This window comes from Neofelis nebulosa, chromosome 3 (assembly GCF_028018385.1).
Source record: "Neofelis nebulosa isolate mNeoNeb1 chromosome 3, mNeoNeb1.pri, whole genome shotgun sequence".
In the NCBI taxonomy this organism is placed as follows: Eukaryota; Metazoa; Chordata; class Mammalia; order Carnivora; family Felidae; genus Neofelis; species Neofelis nebulosa.
Genome location: NC_080784.1, coordinates 89,958,588 through 89,984,385, shown reverse-complemented (window position 1 = coordinate 89,984,385; position 25,798 = coordinate 89,958,588). Strand labels below are relative to the sequence as shown.

Sequence of the window (25,798 nt, the reverse complement as noted above, 5' to 3'; positions counted from 1 at the left end):
ATATGTACAGTTGGACACAGTGTGGATGATGGTCTTCACTCATGGAAACGTATTGGGAGAACTGTTGTGAACAGTGGTAATTAAACTTTGAAAATAAAAGACTAGCAGCAATTTCAGGACACACATTATGACATTTGTGTGATTTACTTATTTATTTTTTAACAATTGTGTGATTTAAAAGGAGTCTTTCAACATTTAAGGCTGCTTAATGCTTGTCCTTCAAGATGGACATCATGCGTTGTGTTTCATTTAATCACACCTATCTATATTCCTTTTGTGCTCCATATATATCCTGTAATAGTTAGAAATAACACTGTCCTACAGAGGAAGATTGCTAAACTTTAACTCCAATGTACCTATTTCAATACTGATACACATTTTGTAACTTTGCTGAACTGTCAGACAAACATAGAAGCCAGGGCAGACTAGATCTGGAAAACATGATTTTCAATTCACACTGGAGGGTACAAGTATATTTCTGGATCTAAGCAATTCCTTTTATTTTACTACTTCTTATTTTTGCCTAGTGGTGAAAATATATCCTTGTGTTGTATGGGTACATGTGTTTATACATAATCGTTTATAAATGTAACATGTATTAACATTTAACCAAAGCTTCAAGCTTTGTTGGAACAATAAAATGTATTTTTCTTTATGAACCTTGTGGAAGGAAACAGTAATAAGTTAAGGATAAATATTGATAATTTGATACCCCATGTGGGGTATTAAGTTGCATAGAGTTCCTGCAGTCATGTTTGAGTTTCTATGAAGAACAGTATATATTTATGGCTGTCAGAACTATCAAAAGATGAATAGATATATGACAGGATAGATAGGTAAATAGTTACTACCACACACGCATACACACACAATCACACAACTTAAGACTGACTGGAATTTATGATCATAGTTGGTAATAAATGTTTGTACAAGGCCTCTGAAGATTCTATTTCATAAATTTGGGAAACGGCTTAGGTCTCAGTAAGACATTAATATTTTTTTCCTTTTAAGAATGCAACAATTTCTATTATCTTTCAAGTATTTCTATAAATATTGTGAACAAAATAAGACTAAAATAGAACTAAAATACGTTTTAGCAGCATGCCATTTTATCTTTGTAAAGTCTGCAAAAATATTGTTAATTATATAGTCCTCATATTTCTTCTTTACCCAGAAGACTATTAATTATATGATAGTATTCTGCACATAGATTAATGATACCACTAACAATTCGTTGCAAAATTTCTTCCATTTAAAAAAAAATTAGCATGTGTATAGTGATACCAAGGAATTATAGGAGAAATAGACCAATTCCCTTGTAGTTTGGTTTATAAATAAAAATAAACATTTAATAATAATTCTTTCCCATTTTCGGAATAGATTAGGTAAGACAAACAGCAACTATATACATTTTTGACAAAGAATTGTTCATTTATATTGTTTAAAATGCATTATTTAATTACATTTTCAATAACAGGACATAAGTAATATTGACTGGTGGTTATTGATGGAATTGATGAAAGGAGTTCATTTTATGCATTCATTTATCAAATTTGCATTGTTTCCATACTGAGTATGAATCAGTCTGCTAACCTTTCAGGATACAGAAATGAATGGAGCATTATTCTGCCTTAGGAAACTGTAGTCTAATGGGAAATGCTGACTCGAAAATACGAACCATTCAGTACTAAAATAAAAACATAATCCCAAAAGCCCCAGATTCCATAAACAAATATTTTTTTCATACAGTTTTTCAGTTACCTCCACTTGCAAATGCAAGGAATTTTTAAATAAGGTTCTTCTTTAAAATCACAAAGTTTTTGTCTTTGTTCTTTAGTGTTGCTCTCTTTTGCAATGTCTTGAGCAAATGTATTCCTATATCAGTTGTCCATTTGCTTTGCTATGCCTAGAACAAGATAAATAAAATGAAGTACTAAATGTGTCAAATTGTATATATTAAACATTATTTTACCAAATGAACTAACCTGAAAATTATGAAGTTTGCCTTTTTACTTTTCTTGTATAAGACTTAGATGATTTTAGATATTCTAGGGAATAACTTCTAAAGCTTCTCATCTCTTAAATGGATATACCCCTATTAAATTTTTTTTTTTTTTTAATTTTTTTTCAATGTTTTTTATTTATTTTTGGGACAGAGAGAGACAGAGCATGAACGGGGAAGGGGCAGAGAGAGAGGGAGACACACAGAATTGGAAACAGGCTCCAGGCTCCGAGCCATCAGCCCAGAGCCTGACGCGGGGCTCGAACTCACAGACCGCGAGATCGTGACCTGGCTGAAGTCGGACGCTTAACCGACTGCGCCACCCAGGCACCCCTACCCCTATTAAATTTAAAATTTGAGCTAATACTTGCTTTATCTTTACATTATTTGTCTACTAGACTATAACAAAATAGAGGTAATAAAGCCAGATTCGTGGTAGAAGGCCCAGGTAGTTTACTATCACATTAGTATGGAAGTTTTCTAACTTTCAGTAGGTGTTTGTTTTCTAAAAGAAAATATAAATTCTTCCAAGAACAAGACACAATCAGTTGAAAAAGCTGTTAAATGTGACAATCATTTTGTTCCAGGAGCAAATGTGGAAAATGGTAGAATCTGAAAACAATAAAACTGTAGTTTTGAGGTCAAGATGATCAGTATTATTTTCTCTTGAGCAACACAGGAAGTAAAAGGGACATTTTTGTTAATTCCATCTGGCTCACAGATGTCATTTGTTGTAAATTTGGAAATACATGAAAACCTTATGGCTAATCTGTTTGGAAACATTCATTTTTATGGCAAGATAAAAGTGGATATTACAGACATGTTTAAAGAGGATATATTTACATGTTTATCAAATCTAAAAATTTGTGTTACTAAATAATAAGTTTTTCAACTAATCATCCTCATATACAAACATATTCAACAACAAATTTGCCAGTACAAAGAATGATTTTTTGATACAATATTTTTTAAGGAAATTTACTTTTATCACTAAAAGATACATGGAAACATGTAGTGCTTGTACCAGGGGAAAACCCTTATTCATTTAATAGTGTTCTTGGTAAGTTCTGGCTTAGGGGTAATTTCTTTGGAAATTCTGCTACATTGTCTGTTTCCACTTAAATCTGGCCTCTAAGAAAACATTAAGTAGACATTTGATATTTACCTTTAGAATGTATATAGAATATAACATATTAAAGATTTGGTTTAAAAATGCACAGATTAGACCTTTAAAATAATGTCTATATAGACTGTCATAACACTAAATCTGTAAAACACACACACACACACACACACACACACACACACACACAGTTTTCATTCTGTGTCTGGCTTACCACAGCTGTTGTTTTTTGTTTTTGTTTGTTTGTTTGTTTGTTTGTTTTGTTTTGTTTTGTTTCGTTTTAAGAGAAAGAGAATGAGAGAGCTAGCGGAGTGAGGGGCAGAGGGAGACGGAGAGAGAGAACCTCAAGCAGGCTTGACACCCAGCACAGAGCCTGACCCAGGGCTTAATCTCATGAGATCACGACCTGAGCTGAAATCAAGAGCCTTATGCTTAATCGACTGAGCCACCCCGGCGGCCCACACACAACAACTTGTGTATGCATTAAAAACAATCTGGCTAATAACATGGTGTGTAAGTGAACTTTAAAGTGGTGCCTCACATTTTTGTGATATAGTCCGCTATTGTCCAGAGCCTAAATTACTGAATTACTCTCCTGCTGTTTTTCCCATCAGACATAAATTCTCAAATGTATCTAGGGTCCCTGAAGTACATTATACAGCCTCCTGCAGGTCAGCTAAGAGGGAAGGGTTATAAGTTCAGAAAATACTGCAGAACTAAACAGCTTATGATTTCACCTATAAACTAATAGGCATACAAATATACTTGCTCAGTATCCTATAGAAAGACATGAACCATTGCTTGTGATTTGGGGTCAGGCATCTGTACTGAGATGATAACACTAAGGTCCAGTAAACACAGCAAACACAGCATTACTATGATATACAAGTTTCTCTTTAAACCAACAACAAGATTCCACTTAATTATGACCTCATTGAAGCTAAGCTATATGTGCCATAGGCAAAAATAGAAGGGAGAAGGATGAGTTAGAGGTGAGGACATGATTAAAAAATGCTTATCCGTCCCTTTCCTGTGCCTTTACAACATGTGAAAGTAATTTGAAATTTTGATTCCACAAATACATCCCATGTTCTTTTAATTTCTTTGATCAATATGTACCACAAGGTACATATTGCTAAGATGGCGTCAGGAATTTCATAATTAAGTTTAAATTGGAAGAATTTAAATATGATATCATAAAACTAAACATTAATTCAACTCAACCAAGATAACAGTTTCTCTGAGAATTTTGGTGCACATTTTAGGCAATGGTGTCTCTCTCTCTTTTTTTTAAGTTTATTTGTTTTGAGAGAGAGACAGTGCAAGAGGGGAGGCGCAGAGAGCAAGGAAGAGAGAGAGAGAGAGAGAGAGAGAGAGAGAATTCTAAGAAGGCTCCACAATGCTAGCGCAGAGCCAGAAGCAGGGCTCAGGCTCATGACCTGTGAGATCATGACCTGAGCCTTGACCAAGAGTTGGTTGCTTAACCGACCGAGTTACCCAGGTGCCGCTGCAATGGTGTCTCTTTTCACAGATATGAACGTCTTTTGGGGAAAATGAGTGGAAAGTAAGTAAACAGAATAATAGCCAGATGTATCCAAATTGGCTACCAGATCCACTCAGCTGAGACTCAAAAGACCTTAGAAGTCACATACAAGCTTTAAAACTATTCACAATACTGCTTACCCTATGAGACATTTCAACAGCTCACCGTGCAAAATGACCGCAATACTCAATAAAATTTTCTGACACGATGGCTTGGGGCTCCTGGCCTATGACAATTTTTGAGTTTCTGAAACTGACATCTCTACAATCAATTAAAATCAACATTTGATTTTAGTCATATTTGCTTCCTTCTAGAATTTTGATAGGTATCATAATGCTGTCGTATTGATCAATATGCTATGCCCTGTGTCAATATAAAAAACACAAACATCCATTTAAGTTACTTGGAAACGTGTATGAGAACTCATGAAAACATCTCATTCATCTTAACATTCGTGACTAAAGATTTAGCAAATCTATCCTTTTTTTTTTTTTTTTTTTTTTTTTTTTTTATTTTTGGGACAGAGAGACAGAGCATGAACGGGGGAGGGGCAGAGAGAGAGGGAGACACAGAATCGGAAACAGGCTCCAGGCTCCGAGCCATCAGCCCAGAGCCTGACGCGGGGCTCGAACTCACGGACCGCGAGATCGTGACCTGGCTGAAGTCGGACGCTTAACCGACTGCGCCACCCAGGCGCCCCAAATCTATCCTTTTTTGATGAGCATGTATCTTTGCCTAGGAAAATCACATATCCATGTACGATTCTAGTGAAATCACCTATGTTAGAAAAATGTCTATTTAAGGGTGTTTTTTTGTTTGTTTGTTCTCTAGTTCCTTGGCTGATCAGGTTGTGTTTACAATGGAAAATCATTTGAATAAAATACAATTTTATTATTCAAATGTGGATCTGGAGCAGATTTATCAGCTGTTTTTCAGAATGTACACCGGCATAGTGTTATGGAATGATAGGTTTTAAAAAGGAGTGCTTTAAAATACATCAGTTTCCTTTATTGCAGTTCCAAGCCTCACTCTTCCCGGTGTGTGTGTTCAGCTGGTTCTCCAAACCTTGGTCACAGTCTCTCTGACCTTGGTTGCCTAGTTACAAAATCCTCTTTGTGATTTGTGAGATGCTTGTCTTGATGGAAAGCAATGGATTTTTTTTTTCCTAAAGTAAACTTAAGAGAATTTCTATTTCAGACTAGAACATATTAAAAACAGTATATTTTTTCCAAATTTAGAACTTGTACTTCTTAGGGATTAAAATTATGAACTGGTATTTTTTTTTTGGTCCAATGCTATTTAATATTGCTAACATTTACTTTCTCTTTCTAGAGAATGGCATCTCAGATAGTTAGCATTGCAATCTAAGCTCCTTAAAAAGTGAGAAGACTTTATAAAACATAAGGTATACATATAAGAAGAAGTATGAAATATCATTGCATGTCTTCTAAATACAAATATTTTTAAATGAACCAATAACGTATAAGACACTTACTAGTTTTTCCATTCTATGAGTGAACTTAGAAGAACTATATTTCTAATAACTTTTGATGCTAGAAAATAATCTGTGATGTATATTTCATTGTGTTCATTATCATAGTACTTATCTTTCTGAAGTTCCACATCCTTATGCTAATGTCAAAAAACAGTATTACTTTTCAGATAAGTATTTGTTCAAACTTTTACATCCAGCTTCTTCAGATTTTTTTTCCCCAGAAAGTAAGATCCTTTGGTGTATGTATACAAGTAAGCGGTAATTTAATGAGCTTATTAAAAAAACACAAAACTATTAACACTTGCTTGTTGTGAGAGTGTAGGTGTATAATTCTGGAGATGACTTCAAATAGGAGTCCCTGGACAAACAGCCTAAGGACCACGGTCAGGTTACAAACTAACAAGTCCATTATATCATAGATTCAGCTTGCTCCTTGCACACTTGAGCATGTAAGTCCCACTGAAGTTAATATAATTGGTACCAGCTGTTTAACTGCTGATTCTTTTTTTTTTTTTTTTTCATTTTGGACAAGAGCCAACTCGAGTTGAAAGCAATGCCACTAAAAAAAAAGGGGACTGAAGAATGATGCCAATGTATATGTATGTATTTTATTCAAGCCGTCTTCCTCAAGCAGTTCATCGCAAGGCCATGATGATTCAAACACAATAGTGATAATGGACTGTTTGGCTGCTAAAAGGCAGCTGGACTGGTTGAAGCCAAGATGAGTGGGGAAAAGACATTTCACTTTTAAACTTTTTCTTTACGAAAGAATAATTTTCTCTCAACAATATGGCAAATCATTTATTTTCATCTTCCTAATATTTTCTGTAACACAATCTCTGTGAGACCTGTTTGTAGCTAAAGTAACAAATGGGTCCTGAGTCTCCAAATTTTAGCTTCTTTATATACTTTTTTTCTTTCATGAAGGTATTGAGCAAAGATTTTTTTTTTTTTTGCTAGAATCCAAATATCAGACAACATTCCCATAGAGACAATAAAGCATTGTATAGCTGAGATATAGCTCGAAATTCATCTAAGAGGTCTATTGAAATTCATACAACTATTTAATGTTAAATCCTGGATCAACAAAAAAAGTCTCTTAATTCCTAGTTAAGGACCATTCTACTGAATGACATACTGGCCTTCTTACCTATTTTGCCAAGAGTCATTTTTACTTGTATTTTTTATTTTATTTTATTACGTATGGATGTTATTTATTTATTTATTTATCTATTTACATTTTTTGAGATAGAACATGAGCAGGGGAGGGGCAGAAGGAAAGGGAGTCACAGGGCTCAAATCCAAGACCCTGGGATCATGACCTGAGCTGAAATCAAGAGTTGGATGCTCAACCAACTGAGCCACCTAAGCACACCACTAGTGATCTTTAAATACATATATAGTAGGTTACATATATATATATATATATATATATATGCATATATAGTATATATAGTATACATATATACATATATATGTAACCTACTATAAATAAATATATATAGTACATAAACTGTACAATTCAAGGCTAATTAGTGAAATTAAACCAATAAACTAAAATTAAAAAAAATAAAGCTATAGACGTTTCCTTTTTGGCAAAGAACTTTGAAATGTGCTAAAAGTAGTAGACAGTATGCAGAACGATATCTTCTAAAAGGAGTAATTTGGCAGCACGGTAGTCAAAAATTTAATATTAAGGTCATGAGAAACAATCAGGAAACCATGGCAAGAATGGAAGTGCCTCTCAGAGTGTCACGTTCAGAAGAGAGAATAAAAGAATGTGAGAAAAGTACAGGAAAATGGAAAACTCTGGCTTGAAAAAAAAAAACTAGATAAAACAAAGGAAGAGTATTAATGCATTGAAAGAGAGTTCATGTTTTGGATAATAAACGTTTATTCATTCAATAAATATTTATTGAACACTTATTGCCAACCAAGCACTCTTCTATTTACTGTGATTTAGAAAAGAGTAGTATAAAGAGTGCCTGGGAGGCTCATTAGGTTGAGCGCCCTACTCTTGATTTCGGCTCAGGTCATGATCCGAGGGTGGTGGGCTCCAACCCCCATCAGGCTTCATGCTAAGCATAGAGCCTGCTTAATATTATCTCTCTCCCTCTGCCCCCCCCATTTGTGCTCTCTCTCTTTCTCTCTCTCTCTCTCAAATAATTTTTTTAATTAAAAAACGAAAAAGAGTAATGTGTCACTGATAGAAATGGACAAGATCGCAGTTTCCATCTTTATCATTGATCAACACATTTGTCCTTAAACACCTTTGTTTCAATGATTCTTGCACATTTCTTATGTCTCTGGAATGTCATGAAAAATAGTAAGTATCTAGTGTATAGAGAAATAAATAGAAGGGCCTTGTATGCTAGTAGAATATTTAGTGAATGGGTAATTTGACTACCTTCAAGATAAAATGAATGTCCCTACAAAGTTTTGTGAATTACTCTCTCCCCTCTTTCCAGATCTTGTATAAGTACCTTCTACTTTCTTCATGAATGTGGATCTCACCTCTTTGGTACTTATTTCAAAAGAAACTTGAATCAGTGTGTGATTTGTGGGTGGGGGAAAACATTAATTCAGTCCTCCCTAACTAGCACTTCCATTAACTAATTAATTGAGTACTTTTACCGAAAAGTTCTTAAAGTTGAAAATAGATTCTCAGAGAAACAAATATTAGCATTTGCCATGTATCCCACCTCTAATTTCTCCCATGACACTGTAGCAGGGTATTTTTATGGCCAGATAGGATTGGCTGGTACTGGATACAATGGGGTTTATCTTGGACCATAGATTTATCAGTCGGTGGGACTCCAAATTCATCCATTTGTCAACAGGGAGAAGACAATTAATCTACTCAGAATTCCTCAACCTTGGTACTATTGACATTTGGGGCCAGATAATTTTTGTTGTGAGGGAATGTCTTGTGCACAATAGGATGTTAGCAGTATCTGTGATCTCTACTTAGTAGATGCCAGCAGCACGCTCCTTGCTGCCCCCCTACCAAAATTGTGACAATGGGTTGTCTCCAGACATTTCCAATGTTCTCTGGGAAAAGCACGCCCTTTTGAGAGGTGCTGGTCTAGCTGGACTGCAGTCCATTATACAATTGGAAGCAATTCAGTTCATAGGGGTCGGACAGGTTGATCTGTGTTCTCAGAACTCATATGGTGCCTTCCTGCCTCTGTGGATCAAAAGCATACCTTAAGTTTTTATATCAGAAATAAGTTTCCCGCCCCCCCCCCCGTGGCTAAAATAGTTTTAAGTCTATTCATTGGAAGCAAGGGATGGATTCTTATTAGTTCAGGGACTTTGTGTACTTAGTAAGATGAAACTTAACACTACAAAGTAAAATACTTTCACAGTCACTTATTTTTCTGGCAGTAAAGGAATTTTACTTTCTTTGTGATCCCATTGTACAAACTTTATAAAACAAACATAGACTTGTTCTTTTTACTCATCCCACAACTCCAAATGATCACAAATAGTACTTTACATCAATTGATCAAATTTATTTTGAATTCTCAGTTATCAATATGCTGGCCCATACATACCACGTATGTGCATATCAATTTTGGGTTCTGTTTTGTACTCAAGATTTTAATAATTTGATAATCTATATATGTGTGCTTTATTAAATAATTGCTCATATATTTCAAACAGTAGATACACATTAACTGCTAATTCTTTAGCCGTAAGATATAACATTTATGTTTTGCAATAAAAGTATAAAATACCAGTTTAATGAAAAGAATTCCATATATCCTTTCTACTGCATCCACAATCAACATTTAACAGAAACATGCATTCTCATCAGATCTTTATATTTCTAGATTTAATCAGGAAGAGAACAAATTAAACCAAGTACTTAGGATAATTGGGACTATAAACAAAAGCAAATCATTTGTTTGCCTGTTTTTTCCCTTAAGCACCGAATAAAAAGATATAAATCTTTTCTATTCTTTAATATATTTTAATGCTGTAATGCTTATCAAAATCATTTTAATGCCATGACAGTTGTGAAATTATTCTTTTATAGTAACGATTGGGTTGTAGCTATAAAATAACCCATTGGCTATATTATCAAGGGCCAAATTTGAATCATTTGGTATTGTCCATTTTTTTTTCTGCCTTAACCTTTCTTCAATTAGTCAATAATATGCACTGAATTTGCAAAGTAAAGCCTACATCTTACCAGTTTCTGATTAGAATTCATCTTTAGGAAATTATGTCATAATAGCTAACCTTTAGAACAGTAAATTTTCTAGGAGCTTTTCAGATGTTTACTATTCTCTCATTTGATATTCTTATAAATGTTCTACCGATCCTGTCTTGAAACAATTTTTTACATAGTTTCAGAGGATTGTACTACAATAAAGAACCTACTAGACTTCTGGTATAGATCTTTTTTCACCAACTATATATATTGTAATCCTAAGGTCATGAACCATTTCTTTGTATCCCATCCTGTCTTATGCACAGTAGGGACACAATTAATATTTGTTGATAGTTTACATGATTTATGCATGTGATGATTTTTAAAATCTAGCATTTGATTTTATACTTCTCTAAGACTGACTGGCAGAAAAGTAGAGGATTTTCAGTAATTGGATTGAGGTCTTATACTGCAGGTGAATTAATTCCACTCACAGCTTCAAGGTACAAGACAGCCTTGTATATTAATATTAACTTTTAAGTGCAATGTATGATATCCTGTAGGTGAACTGAAAACTCAAAGGTGTCTAAGATCCAACTTGCATATGTTGTGCTTATTATCTGATTTTATTTAGAGTTTGCTTTCAGGAAATGTGATCGTTTCAAAACATGGAAAATGCTCAAGAAGGAAATAGCTTTGTGTATATATTTGGAAATTGAAAATGAAATACCAATCACTAATTTCCTCTAATTAATCAATTTTAAAATTTGAAGAAAAAAAGTCTGGAATGTTTCACTTCTGCAAGATAGTTTGACTTCCAATTTAAAGCTATATTTGGGAAGAGGAAATTATTTTATTTTCTCTGAAGACAGTCTTTAATTTTTCATTGCAATAATCCTTCTTTCTATGTCACTCCTTGCCTGTTTTTACATATAAACCATTCCTTTTTAGTTCCCTTGGTGAGACTTTGGTATTTTGCCTAAAATATTAGTAGTAGAGGGGTGCCTGGGTGGCTCAGTGGGTAAAGCGTCAGAGTTGAGCTCAGGTCATGATCTCGCGGTTCCTGAGGTCGAGCCCTAAATCCGGCTTTGTGCTGACAGCTCTGGAGTCTGGGAGCCTGCTGTGGATTCTGTGTCTCTATCCCTCTCTGTCCTTCCCCAACACATGCTCTCTTTCTCTCTCTCTCTCTCTCTCTCTCTGTCTCTCACTCTCTCTGTCCCTCACTCTCTCTCTCTCTCTCTCTAAAAAATGAATAAACATTAATAAATAATAAAAATAAATAAATAAAATAGTAGTAGTAGATTTATTCTACTACTTTCTATTCATTCTACTGCTCTGTTTCTGATTAATCATGTGGGCACAATGAAGAGCCAGACATTTGTTTATTGATTCCCATTCAAAATATAAGCATGTTACAATAGATACATAATAATTCACAAATTAAAGGTATTCCTTAGGGTACCACCTTACTACTTATGTATTATGTATTTTAAAACTCAAGAAAAAATGTAAAGGCTTCTAACATTTACTGTGCACCCATCATTTATGGAGTATAATTTAAAAATATATGCTGGTGATTTTTTTAAGCCTGTATCCGGATAGTCACTTGGGAGTTTATAGTCCCAAGTCAGTGATGGCCCCATCCCTTCAGGCATTTTGGAAAAGCACTTTTGGAAGTAGTTTTATAGTTTGTGGTATATTTTATTGACTCACCCAGTAGCGCCGGACTTTTATATTTTAAACTTGGATTTCATTTGACAAAAAAGATGGAGCTCATTTGGAACCAAGACTCATGAAAAATGTAAGCGATGGAATTGGGCCATGCCATTTTTAGCCCCCAAATAGTCTGTGTTTTTAATAGTTCTAAGATTGATTTTTGTTTCTGCATGACTCACATATTTGCAAGAATATACAAGAAGTTTTCCAAATTCTTTGTGTAATGGAATAAATAGACCCTCTCTCAAGATGTTCATTTTAAAGGACAGCACTCCTTTGATGAAGTAAATTTAGGTATGTTTATAAAAAGCAATTATTTATAGTCACACATTTCACTTTCACTTAGGAACAATAAAGGGCTATTAGATTGCACAGAGCAGGACCTGGCTTGGAGGGCATTGTATGTCTTGTCAGGCATCTCAAGACAGCCATCCTGAGGTGGGACTACAAAACTGTTGCTATCAATAACTTTTAAACATTTTTTGAAAAACCAAAATACCTTTCCCTGTGCTGTGATCTTCTAACTTGGTTCTTGCCCTTACTAAATTAACTTGTTCAGTGTTACTCGAATTTTTGTAGCCTGGGAATCATTTGGACTTAAACAATCAACATAAGCTAATAATCCCCTGTTTCCCTTGCTATTCTAGTATACCAAGAACTGGGCATTTGTCCAAGAAAGAAAATGTTGATTATAAATCCAAAACATGAAGGACTACATCTTGGCTTTTCAGTTGCTGCCTTAATTTGGAAGGCGGGCGGGGGGGGGGGGGGGGGGTGAGAGGGGGGTGTGGAGGGGGAGCAAGTGACATTTTAAAATTGAGTCTAAATATTTGTGGAAAACTCAATAAAAACTGAGTTCCTTGTAGAGAGCCTATGAAACCAGATATAACTGGACAGCTGTCATTTTGTGGAATTTATTTCCATGGAAAATTAGAGCTTCTCTCTAAACCCTTTTTAATTATACATCGTCAGAAAGGGCTTCTTTGTCTCTTGAGGCTGAGCCCATCCTGATGAAGTTTTGAGTCACAGTTCCTTTTGAAGTCTTATTTAAGGTAGCTATTGATCTTAGTGTTTCTCTTTTTAAATTCATGTCCTAGTAATAATAACTGGTACTTCATATAATGCATGTGGTGCTAAAATCCTTCATCAATAAAATTAGAATAAATAAAGCGTCATTTTAAAATTCATCCATGCATTCATTTAATGTGTATTTAAGTATCTTTTTTGGTTTGGATGCAATGTTAAAAGTTCAAGCTATAGCTGTAAAACAAAAATAAACCGACTTCATGCCTTTGTGGGCCTCATAGCTTATCAAAATTAAGAAATTACTTCAAAAGATTATTATCCTATTATAAACCATACATCTCAAGTTTATCCAAATTGTCACGTATAGATAAAAAAATCCAATGGTATTCTCATTGATATTATCGCCTTTGAAGTAAGCACTTATAATAATAAGGCATATATGTAAATATTAACTTTAAAGAATTATTTTTCATTATCATCAATTATCAGATTGGGTAACACTCTATATAGTTTTGATAAAAACCAGGCCTATGACTTAATTAAACTTTCATAAATTTAACTTATACCTATAATTTTTGCTCCTTTACACAAATAACACCTAGTATACCAGCCATTTGTTTCATTTTCCCCAACATAAATAGAAGAAACTTTATTTGTACAAAATTGAAGCCAGTATTTGGACTTAATTAATTGACTTCTTTGATAATTAAGACTCTCATTATTTTTAATGTTGCTTATGTGATATAATATACCTATTCTCTACTGATATGCTCTATATTTCCAATATATATATTTTTCCTAACTATGTCTCCTATAAAATAAGTATCCAGAAACCTCTGAAGCAGATCAAATTTTTGAACACAATAAACATTAAGGATTAGGAAAAGTAACTGGTGAAACAGACTTGACCATTTCAAACAATAAATTATTGTAAACTTATTGTGTTTACTAAAAGTAGCTAAAAACTCATAATTATTTTGTGTTTGATTTAACCAATCAAAAAAATTTCATGAGTAAGAATGTTTTTCTGATTATAATTCTAATTTCATGCGGTCATAAAGACAATTATAGGTTTGTATTTTAATCTAAAAATGGTAAGAGTTGTTTCTAGAAAGGAGCAAAGTTATTTTGTAAAAATAAATCTTTCATTCCTTTTATCTTTTACACTTAAATCCAAAATTAGAATTAATGTCAATATATGATGCTAGATATGTTAAAGATCAGAAAATTAGCAGCACTTATATTTATTAAATGAGAACTTTTTAAGTTTAATAAACTAGTTTTGTTTAGTTTAATGAACTAAAAAGATTTAGTTCCTAAAACCACATTTAATCACATTTTTTTACTTTTTTTATCACATTTTAAATAAGACTTTTAAATTCAGAATGACTACTCACTCAGTAATGTCATGTACATATGCAGCTCCTTTCGTATCAGAAAAATATCTAAAATTAAGATAGAGATCAGTAAATATTAGAATGACTACTCAATGAAAGATAGATAGAGGATCAGCATGCCGCATCCAAATTTGTTTGGTTTTCTGTGCGTAGTTAGAAGTAGCATGAAATTGACCATCAATATAAGAGATATTGTGAGCTACTAGATTCCTTAAGAAAAAAAGCAATTTTTAAGCTGTTATGAAAGACAATGCAATGGGATCCTAACTATGGGATATACTGATAGTGAATCATAAATTTATATTGAAGGAATTATATATTATAAACTGAAAATAAATAAGCTGTTCTAGGAAATAAATGGTAATTCTATAGTATTGTAGAAATAAGTAGAAAAGAGATTATTTCCCCTGAAATAATTGAGTGATAATAAAAGATTCTATCTCAGAATTATGTGGTTATATGGATATGGTGACTGCTTTACATTAAGAGAAACAAACAAAGCAAACCTACCTAAATAATGTACCACAGTTAAAATGTATATCATTTTCCCCTTGAATATATGACTCTGGACTGTTCAAAGGTATTTTCACACCTCATGATCAAATCCACATTTTAATTTTCACTGATAACTATAATTAAGAAATCTATTTGCCAGGTTATGTAACTTTTCTGCCAAGACATTGCTTATATGCCAACCTAGCATGATATGGGACATTGGATTAATAATCATGCCTGATTAAAAATGATTTGGGTATAAATTATTTTTCTTTTAAGTTAATTGATTTATTTTGAGAGAGAGGAGAGCATTCAAGCAGGAGAGGGGCAGAGAGAGGGAGAGAATCCCAAGCAGGATCCTGCTGTCAGCACAGAGCCTGAAATGGACTCAGTTTCATGAACTGCGAGATCATGACCTGAGCTGAGGTCAAGACTCTCTCAACCGACTGAGCCAACCAGATGCCCCTACTTGAGTGAATTAATGAATTCCTTTTTTAAAACTGTTTTAAATGTTTTTATTTTTTATTTGTGTGAGAGAGAGAGACAGAGAGAGAGTGCATGTACATGCATAAATTGGGGAGAGGCAGAGAGAGGGAGACAGAATCTGAAGCAAGCTCCAGGCTCTGAACTGTCAGCACAGAGCTCAAAGAGGGGCTTGAACCTATGAACTGGGAGTTCATGACCTGAGCTGAAGTTGGACCTTAACCAACTGAACCACCCAGGCGCCCCTGAATTAATGAATTCCTACTGACAAAGTCTATGTCTGGAAAGAGGGATTAGGGTAAAAATGAAAAATAACATGAGAAATATAAGACACTAGAAGTTTTATAAGAAGAAAGTTTATCGTTAATGTTACCATTAAGATTGTGCTATTTGCTTTGTGCTTTGAAGAATAAAAAAAAACTATGCAATTGGAGATATGAAACTAGAAATACACATCTGAAAATTGTTTTCCTTGAAGGCCTAGTTACAATCCCATGATTAGATGAAATGAACAAGGGGGGAGAGGCAACTCTTCAAGGTATACAGCTTACCTGCTATATGTAAGGCATGAAACGTACATTATTCAATTTCATTTTATCATTCCTACTATGATGCAGGTTTTACTTCCACTTATTATAGATGAAAAACCAGAAGCTCAAACATGCTATGTAACCTGTCAAAATTCCAAAATTTATAAAGTGTAGGTCAGGAATTAAACCTTGTTGGGATTGACCCCAAAGTCTCTTAAAAAGAAGAGAACACATATATGTAGGAGATATAATATCAAGCAGGGCAAAGGAGGACCAAAAAAAAAAAAAAATGTGGAATGTGCTACATATCTGCTACATTTTGATCTTGACACTTTAATTAATATTTCTTTCTCATGAGTAAATACCACTTGCCACCAACCATGTATTTATTATGGGGCAAATATGACAGCCTACAGTTGAATTATTTTCTTGAAGAGTGACATAGTTGTCCTATATGTACATGACATGAATTAATCCTATGGTATTGCTAAATAGGAGTTCAGCATCCACCTGGATAACTACAAGTAATGATATTCTAGGTGAATCATTCCTAGCACATATTTGTCCATGGTCTCCTTCCCTTCAAACACCTCAGATGAAACATATCAGCAATGTTTGAAGGGTTGCCATGTTTGTGTTTATAGGTACAAGAAAACATGTTCCTATGTTCCTATCACCTATGTAGACATGGTGATATCTAGGGAACACTGTATCCTGAAGGGCAGAAGAGATAGTAATTAAGTCACTGGGTTTGGTACTAGGGGCTCAAGTCTTGGTCATCACTTACCAGGAACTTACTTTGGGTAAGCTGTTTAACTACCACATAGTGATAACTACCACAGAGCAACATATGCATATTGAACTCTAATTTTCTCAAATAGGTACAACAACCCTTCAAAATATCTATTACATATTTCATTTTTCAGTGAAGGAAATTGATGTCAATCAGTTTAAATTAGGTGGTTCAACTCCAAATTATTTACTGTTACTCACTATGCCAAACTGCCTTTCTTTCTTCCAAACTATGCTAAACCTTTATCTTTAGCCTTTTCATTCTCTTCCATTCCTTCCATCTTCATGAGACCCTGGCTCAAGGAACTATCCCTCCCACCACTCTTTGACCCTCAGAATCTCCTCATAGATCCTTCCTATCAACAACTGAGACTTAAGGCTTTTCTATCTCAGACATTATCTTTCAGTCTAAGAAAAACTTTGTCTCTTCATGGATTCCCTCAAAATTTGTTTATTTTTCCATCCTCAGTATAATACATTTTGGTGTCTGCCCTTATCACTCCAGAGAAATAAACAGCTTTGTCAAATTTCTATGACTTTTTTACTAAACCATGTAAACCCTAGATAGCATTTGATTCAGTCAACTACTTTTCTTGGCAATATCTCATATTCTTGACCATATCCTTCTTAACACTTACAAAATACTGGTTACTAAATGGGCAATGGATGTAGTCTACATGTGCTTGAATGCCAGCTTCATTTCTTAACTCTGAAGTTCTGGGCAGTATTGAAATTCTTCTCTTGAGAATTCATAGGGATCTATTTAGGGGAGATAAAACATTCTCACCTAAAAATATATTGGCATTCAGGGAGTTAAAAATAAGAAACAATGGGAAGTGACTGATGTCTGCTTCAGACTGGATAAAAAGAGAGGACTTTTCTGAGGAGGAGGTCTTTAAGCTGATACATGATAAGGAGCACTGGGAAATAATCTCAGGCAAGTCAGAAGGAATAACCTTGCTGTCTTTGAAGAGTCATAAGAAGCCTGTGTGTCTAGAGAAGACAAAGCAAATAAGATAGAGACATGACATGGGTAGGAGACACAAGCTGATGCTAGAAGGTGTAGGGCTTTGTAAACAGAGATAAAGGTATTCTAAATGCAAAAGGAAGACATGAAAGAGTTTCAAACAGAAAATGATGAGTTTTAAATGCTTAACTATAGTTTTATATGCTTACCCTTGCCATGTATATAAGTAACTATATATGAGCAGTTGATCAAAGAAATTCAGTAGGAAGCTAGATCTGATTTGACTATAAATCTGAAATATCTGGAGGAAAAATACATAGAGATCTCGATGTTACATTGAGAGGAAATCAAATAAAAACATAACTCTCCTCTGGGTGAGCAACTAAGCATTCAGTTCTGGTGAGTTCCACGCTATTTACTATCCGCACTTACAGATTGAGTTTGGAAGAGTATAGCCAATTCCCCTTACCCAACATTAGTGGGAATCCTCACCCCATTCATTGGTGAAATTCTCTGAATTTCAAGTAACAGTTCATATAATGCTGATGAGTAGTTCAAGGGATTTCCCTCATAATGCTTTATAGTTGTTATAAGCATTTTGTGAAAAAACTACAGCAATATTTGGAACATAGTAGGTGCTTCTGCCAAAGATAGATACGGATATAAACAGATATAAGCATAGCTATAAATACGGACATATTTTGTCTTATTGACAATCCTAAATCCTGGAAAAATAAGTACAAGAAAGAGTAGTACAAAGTGACTCTGAAATATCCCCAAACTCACATAACTACTCAGCTCTAAGCCTAGACCACAGAAAATCTTTTATAAATTTGATTGCTTCATATCTATAGTGTTAGAAGTATTAATTAACTTCAAAGTATTAGAAATGGGTGGATCATCCTAAGCAATACAGATAATTCAGTTGTGATAAGCAAAATCGAAGGTATATGGCACTACATATAATTTGTATGGCAAAAGACACCAAAAGCTAGTATGTAAAAACATGTTAACTTGGGAAATATTTGCAACACAAATGATAAACAAGTAATTAAAGCTTCCCATAAAACTAACAAATATGGGGGTACCTGGGTGGCTCAGTCAGTTAAGCATCTGACTCTTGGTCTCAGTTTGGGTCATGATCTTGTGGTTTTGTGAGTTTGAGCCTATGCTGACATCAAGCTCTATGCTGACAGCATGGAGCCTGCTTGGGATTCTCTCTCTTCCCACCTCTCTCTGTCCCTCCCTCACTCATGCTGTCTCTGTCTCTCTCAAAAATTAAAAAAAAAAAAACAAAGTTAAAAAAATAACAAATATAGATTTATGCTTACCATAAAAATAACAAATGTAAACTAATTGACAAATAACTGATAATAGATAATTGGCTAAAGGAGTCCAATGGCCAATAGCTCATGAGAAACTGTTTAATGTTAATAGTCAGGCAGAGAAATACATATTAAATAAAGTAATGTAGCACATTAGTTTGACAAAAATGTTAAGAAGGAATAGCATATAGTGGTGAGGAGAATTCTCATAGAGATGAATGAAGTCGAAATTTGGGGAACCTTTGGAAGTAATATGGGAATTGGCATTAAAAAATCTATCAGTAGCTGTTAAAATTTAAAATACCATAATCTTTGATCCAGAAATCCTATTATTAAAATAATCTTACAGAAATAAAATAGCCAAGACATAAGTACAAGAATTTTTACTGCAAGGATTTTTATGTGCAAGGGTTTTATATATTCATAGAAGCAAAAAAACAAAACAATAACCATCATCAAGAGTGAAGTTGTTTAATAATTATATCAATTCTGAATTTACTGAGAAGAATAGCTGTTATATGTTTAAATTCAAATTGTAGAAATCATAAAAATATGTTCATAAATGTTTATTACAATCTTTATTGTAAACAACTATACCAATAAGCCATACCTATAGGTTTGCATATTTTTATCTATGTCCATATGAAAATTCATAAAGGTATGGAAAAATACAAGACATGCTGTTATCATTAGTTAATTCAGTATGGTAGAAGGGTATTCAAAACATTTGCCTTACACTTTGGATTGATTTACTAGATTAAATAAACATATACTACATTCATAATTTATACAGATAATACATTTTTAAAAGACACATAAATTTTTTTAAGGGAATAAATGCAAGGGTGCTGTTCAATTTTCAGAAGAAAATGTTATTTTTCTGTGTCTTCTCCAGCTGCAGCCTCATTTCCAATCTTGCTTTTTCAAATTCACTTTCATCATGAGTTGTTTATGTGGATATTTCTCTGGTCCACAGTGTCTCGATACCAATTAAAGGTTAAAACATCTGAAGTGCATAGTTTATTCCCCACAGAGCCCTAATATGGCTTAGAATATATAGCCCTTTGGCAGATGAGACAAACACAAAACTACTTCCTTTTAAAGAAATGAGAGTTGTATTATCTCTATAGAAGACATTTTTTCCTTTCAAGTTTCTCTGCCTTCTCTGAATATTGCAAAACACTGCAACATAATCAAATAACCAAACAATGCTTATTTATCATCTTAATACACCAGTGCTCTACTAGCCAATGTACCAAAGAAATTAAGCAGCCATTATCACTTTATCCCTGCTGTTCTGAAACTAATAAAAACACATTAATAATAAAGTATAGTTAAATATAAAGGGCCACGTAACAAGATGAAGCAATAGAAAAAGTAAACATTATACAATTAAATACACACCTCCACAAAATTCTCATCAGTGGGACTGGTCTGAGTGCAGAAACAGTGACACTTATAAGTAGAGAAAATACAATGAAAAAAGGTTAAAAAATATTATATATATATTTTATATTATATATTAAATATATATTAAATAAATATATTATATATTATATTAATGTATATTAAATATTATAGATTTTATATTATATAAATATATATTATATTATATAAATATATATTATTATAATATATTATATAAATATATATTATTTATATTATATATATTATATATATCGCTTCTCGGCCTTTTGGCTAAGATCAAGTGTAAAAAATATTATATATACATATAATATATATATTTAACTATATGTTACATACAAACAAAATATGTAAATATAAAACAAATATATAATAAATAAGTATTTTATACACACACACACACACAACAAAGATATCTAGATTGTATTGAGACATATAAGGATCTCGTATTGAGTGATTGATTCTTAGATAAAGACAGGCTGAGTATGTCAACTGTTTAGCAAAAGCAGAACAAGATAAGTTACAACAAATCCCAGAGGGGCACCTGGGTGGCTCAGTTGGTTAAGTGTCTGACTTCAGCTCAGGTCATGATCTCGCGGTCCGTGAGTTCGAGCCCCATGTCGGGCTCTGGGCTGTTGGCTCAGAGCCTGGAGCCTGTTTCCGATTCTGTGTCTCCCTCTCTCTCTGCCCCTCCCCTGCTCATGCTCTGTATCTCTCTATCTCAAAAATAAATGAAAACATTTTTTTAAAAAATCCCAGAAAGCATACATGCAAACATCACCTACATTCTCTGCAAGACAGGGTCAAAAGGACTGACCATTGTCTAAATGTGTCCAAGGTGCCTGAGATTTTACAAATGGATATGTCCACTGACAGTGTAAAAGGTATATAACAGTTGGAGATCGAAGTACATAAAGGATTATGTTAAATTAGAGAAATAAGTCAGGATGGCAAAAATCCCAGTCACCTAGAAACCACTTTTAAAATTCTGAGACAGGGGCGCCTGGGTGGCGCAGTCGGTTAAGCGTCCGACTTCAGCCAGGTCACGATCTCGCGGTCCGTGAGTTCGAGCCCCGCGTCAGGCTCTGGGCTGATGGCTCGGAGCCTGGAGCCTGTTTCCGATTCTGTGTCTCCCTCTCTCTCAGACCCTCCCCCGTTCATGCTCTGTCTCTCTCTGTCTCAAAAATAAATAAACGTTAAAAAAAAAAAAAAAAAATTTAAAAAAAAAAAAAAATAAAAAAAAATAAAATTCTGAGACAAAGCCAACTACTTTTGGTAGCCAATTCTCCATAAATCTCACATTTCTTTACATTTTGTGAGTAGAACTGCCCATTGCTTTTAATCCAGGCTGTCTTCTTGAGGATATTTGTATAGCAAAAATCCTTGGAAGTTAAAGATAGTGTCTCCCTCTGGAACAAGCATGGTTTTTGTCTAGTATAATAAAGGTAATAACTCCCACAAGAGGAAAGATGGACAGGTTCATCCCCATTATAAAAGATCTGGGTCCCCTATGTTTAGGGTTCCTCTCTGTAAAACGTAGTCCATCTGGGCCCATGTGTGCTTCCCTGTGAGACTTGGGATAAGGGAAAATGATGCAAGTTTGTTGTTCAACTGTGCTATGAATAATAAAGGACTTTGTCTTTGACCAAGGAGTCTCATGTTTCCCCCAGCGTCAACGAAATTGCAAGCTTATGAACTTGCAAGTAGGGTGAAATCTCAGATCCTTCACAGTTCTTCAGTGTTGGAGACAAGACTGGGGTACTTACAGAGACAGGGGCTTTTGAAAGTGTGAAGTTGAGGGCTTTGTGGCACAGAGAAGGAGATTTGATAAGAAGTTAGCAGGGATCAGTAGCAAACATCAAATATATTTTACAGAAGTATTTGTTTACATTGGATTAGAAAGCTTGGAAGGAATGAGAGAAACAAAGAGAAAAGGAAAGGAAGAAACGGAGGGACAAAAGGAAGAGAGGGAGGGAGAAAAGACAGAAGGTTTCCTTACCACTGTGATTTTAGAAGAACGGCTTTAGGCAATTTCTTCTCAATCTGAAAATGTTTTAAGAAGAAGATTCCCTTGGTTTGATAAATTCAACATTATTCTTATCCGGTTGGTTAATAAATGTTTTGATATGTTTAATCTGTGTGGTTTTAAGATTGCATTCGCCTAAAATGTTTTGGCTATGCAAAGTGATAGATCTATAAAGTTCAGCTCTAGGTTTTTCATTATTTTTGATTAACAAGACTGACCTAGATACCCTTCCCAACAAAAGTTGACTTTTTATTTTAAAATTTGTTAACAAAGCTGTTCAATTTCTTTACATATCATTCCAATGTATATAATTTGCAGCAAAGCCATTTTATGTGTGTGATTCAATAATCTTCATTCTTCTTCTCAATAGGAGGTACCCAATTTAAGAGATTTATTATAAGTTTGGAATGATAACTTAAAATAAAGGAAGAATTTTTGATTTACTTAAGCAAAAACTACATATGACAATTTGTTAAGCAATAGTACTGTAATTTTACAGGTCTTTTTTTGGCTTTATTGATCAAAGACTAAAAAATATCTTAAAAGAGAAATTTTGGTTCTTATAGTGTCAAAGGCCACATTTTAAAGAGGTCTCAGCAGATTCTCTAAAAAAAAACTGTAAGAAAACGATTGAAAAGAATAATGAACATATTCATGTACTAGGTTCCATACTGAGTTTTCAAATCCTGTGGCTTATTTGAGCTTCCTTTAAAAAAAAGTATTCTTTGGTTAACATTCATTAACCATACCCTGCTGATAACAAGAAATAAATGTAGGCAGTTGGATGACAACGAATGTATTAGAGTTGAAATTGCCCTGGACCGGTGATCCAAAGACCTACTTTTCTCCAACTTTACTGCTTAAACATGTTACCAAATGAAATGTATGTCAAAATTCTCTTTAAATTATTTTGCATGTATTGTTACCAATGATGCAGTCAAATAAGTATTGGTTGACTAAATAAATAATTGAAAGCAGTGTGTGTGTGTGTGTGTGTGTGTGTGTGTGTGTGTACTGTAGGGGTCAAAAGTAGGCTGCCCCTAGATGGGACACAGTGGCATGTAGATTATTGTTAACTGAAAACAATCCAGGCACAAAAAACTCAGAAAAAAATTTTGATCTCCTCCCCAACTGCCTAAAAAGAATTTAGATAGAGGGCCTGTACCACAAAAAGATCTATTAATAGATATTCCTTTTTACTTGAGAGTTATCTGCATAATAGGGCAACTTTGTTTTCCAAATATCTCCTCTCACCTTTCTGCTAATGATTTCCTCCCCTTTGTATCCTCAAATACCTACCACCTCTCTTTACCTCAGGATGTTATACAAAGCCTCCTGTTGCCGAACTGCCTCTGAAATTTCATGTCTATGTGAATTCCTGGTATGTACCAAATACTCACACGCACACATATATGCACACACATGTATGCATATATATATGTACATACATATACCTATATGTACATGTGTGTGCATATATGTATGTGTGAGAGGCAAAAAATGAGAGAATATACACGTGTATATGGAAGTATACACATACATATGCATATATATATATAATACACACAAATACTCAGAAGTCATTTATAACATTAATCTGTGGATCTCAATATTCAATCCATCAGCCTTGAATTGGGCCTAGTAACTGATATCTATAGTCTTTGTTTAAAAAAAAAAAAAACATTACTTTCTAGCTTAGTTGACTCCATAACACTGCTTATTAGTCCTCTCTGGTCAACATAACATCCCTTATTCTTTAGAGACTTTGTTGTCATTAAGAAAAATCTACAAATGGGGGTGCCTGGGTGGCTCAGTCAGTTAAGCATCCCACTTCGGCTCAGCTCATGATCTCACAGTTCGTGAGTTCGAGCTGCACTTCAGGCTCTGTACTGACATCTCTGAGCCTGGAGTCTGTTTCGGATTCTGTATCTCCCTCTCTCTGTGCCCCTTGCCAGCTCACACTCTGCCTCTCTCTCTCTCTCAAAAATAAATAAACATTAAAAAAATTAAAAACAAAGAAAGATCTACAAATGTATCCACTTTATTATTAAATCTGCATCTACGTGGTATTTCCCTCTTCTGGTATCTTATTGTTGAAAGCTGAATTACGTGCACTCATCCAGTTCTCAGCTCAAGATGTATGCTATCAATTGTGTCCTCTTTTTCCTGTATTGGAATCACTACCACTCTACCAGTTCCTTCATGTTATATTGTAAGCCATGCACAAGAATCTTCTCCATGCATTTTCCCCCACATCAAATTGGTCAAGTACTTTCAGTGACTCTTCCTTGCTATTTATCAAATCTATCCATCATTCTTTTCTTTTACATGTTAACTCAATCTCTTACAAACTCTCTTGCAAATTTTTCATAGCCTCTTGTGTTTAGTCTTGCCCTCTCCCTCTAGTTTACTCTTCCTATTGCCACCAAATCGATTTTTCTAAAACAAAAACCTTAGTTTGATTCCCCTGCTTATAATGCTTATGACTTATAATTCTTTATGCTCTAAAGCCCATACCTCGTAGTTAGCTTACAAAACCCTTTTTGATACGGTCCCAATCTAAATCTCTTGCCTCATTTCCTTTAAATTTGATTTATGTTTTAGTGGAGTAGATATTTTATAACTCCATTCTTTTACACGTAATATTTCTTCAGCTAGGAATAATTACACACATACACACACACACGCACACACACACACACACACACACATGCTTTCACACACACCCTCACACATACTTTATCTCCTTAGAGTACTCCTAATTAGCATGGCATGGATAATTAGAAAAGCTTTTATACATACATGCATAGAGTTAATTACTGTATTTGTGATAGCTCTCTACATTTAACATGCTTCTTATTATTACATTTACCATATTGGACTGCCACATGTGTGTGTCCATATTTATTTGCCTACCTTGATGTCCTAGAGGCTGATTCATGCAGAGAGCATCTTGTTCTTTTCTGCCTCTTCTGTGACTGGTATGAAGAGATTCAAAATATGTACGGTGAGTAAATAAATGGATAAACATTTATCTTTGTGATGAATGACATGATATATTACTAATGTGCAAAGGAGATGAATCATCATCAAAATGTATGCTAATCAGATTTCATGAAGAATAGCAAACATACTGTAAAGAATCTGAGCCTTCTCTGCTTTGCCATTAATCTGTAGATATGCTTCCCAGTTGGCTCTGTCATATTGTTAATGACAAATGTCACGTAAGACTATCTCTAAATTAAAATATAAGCCTCTGAGTGTAGGTTACTGGAAACATAGTCCTCATCCTAC

At 34.2% G+C, this 25,798-nt stretch overlaps 1 long non-coding RNA gene across 1 annotated transcript; it reads right to left on the bottom strand.

Annotated features, from left to right (window-relative positions):
* Positions 1-1,480: 1,480 nt before the first annotated feature.
* LOC131506132 (uncharacterized) lies at positions 1,481-25,483 on the bottom strand. Its single transcript, XR_009258746.1, has 4 exons — positions 25,421-25,483; positions 20,458-20,508; positions 14,462-14,509; positions 1,481-1,906 (listed from the first exon to the last, which is right to left on the bottom strand). It is a non-coding gene; the product is annotated as an uncharacterized LOC131506132 (long non-coding RNA).
* Positions 25,484-25,798: the final 315 nt, after the last annotated feature.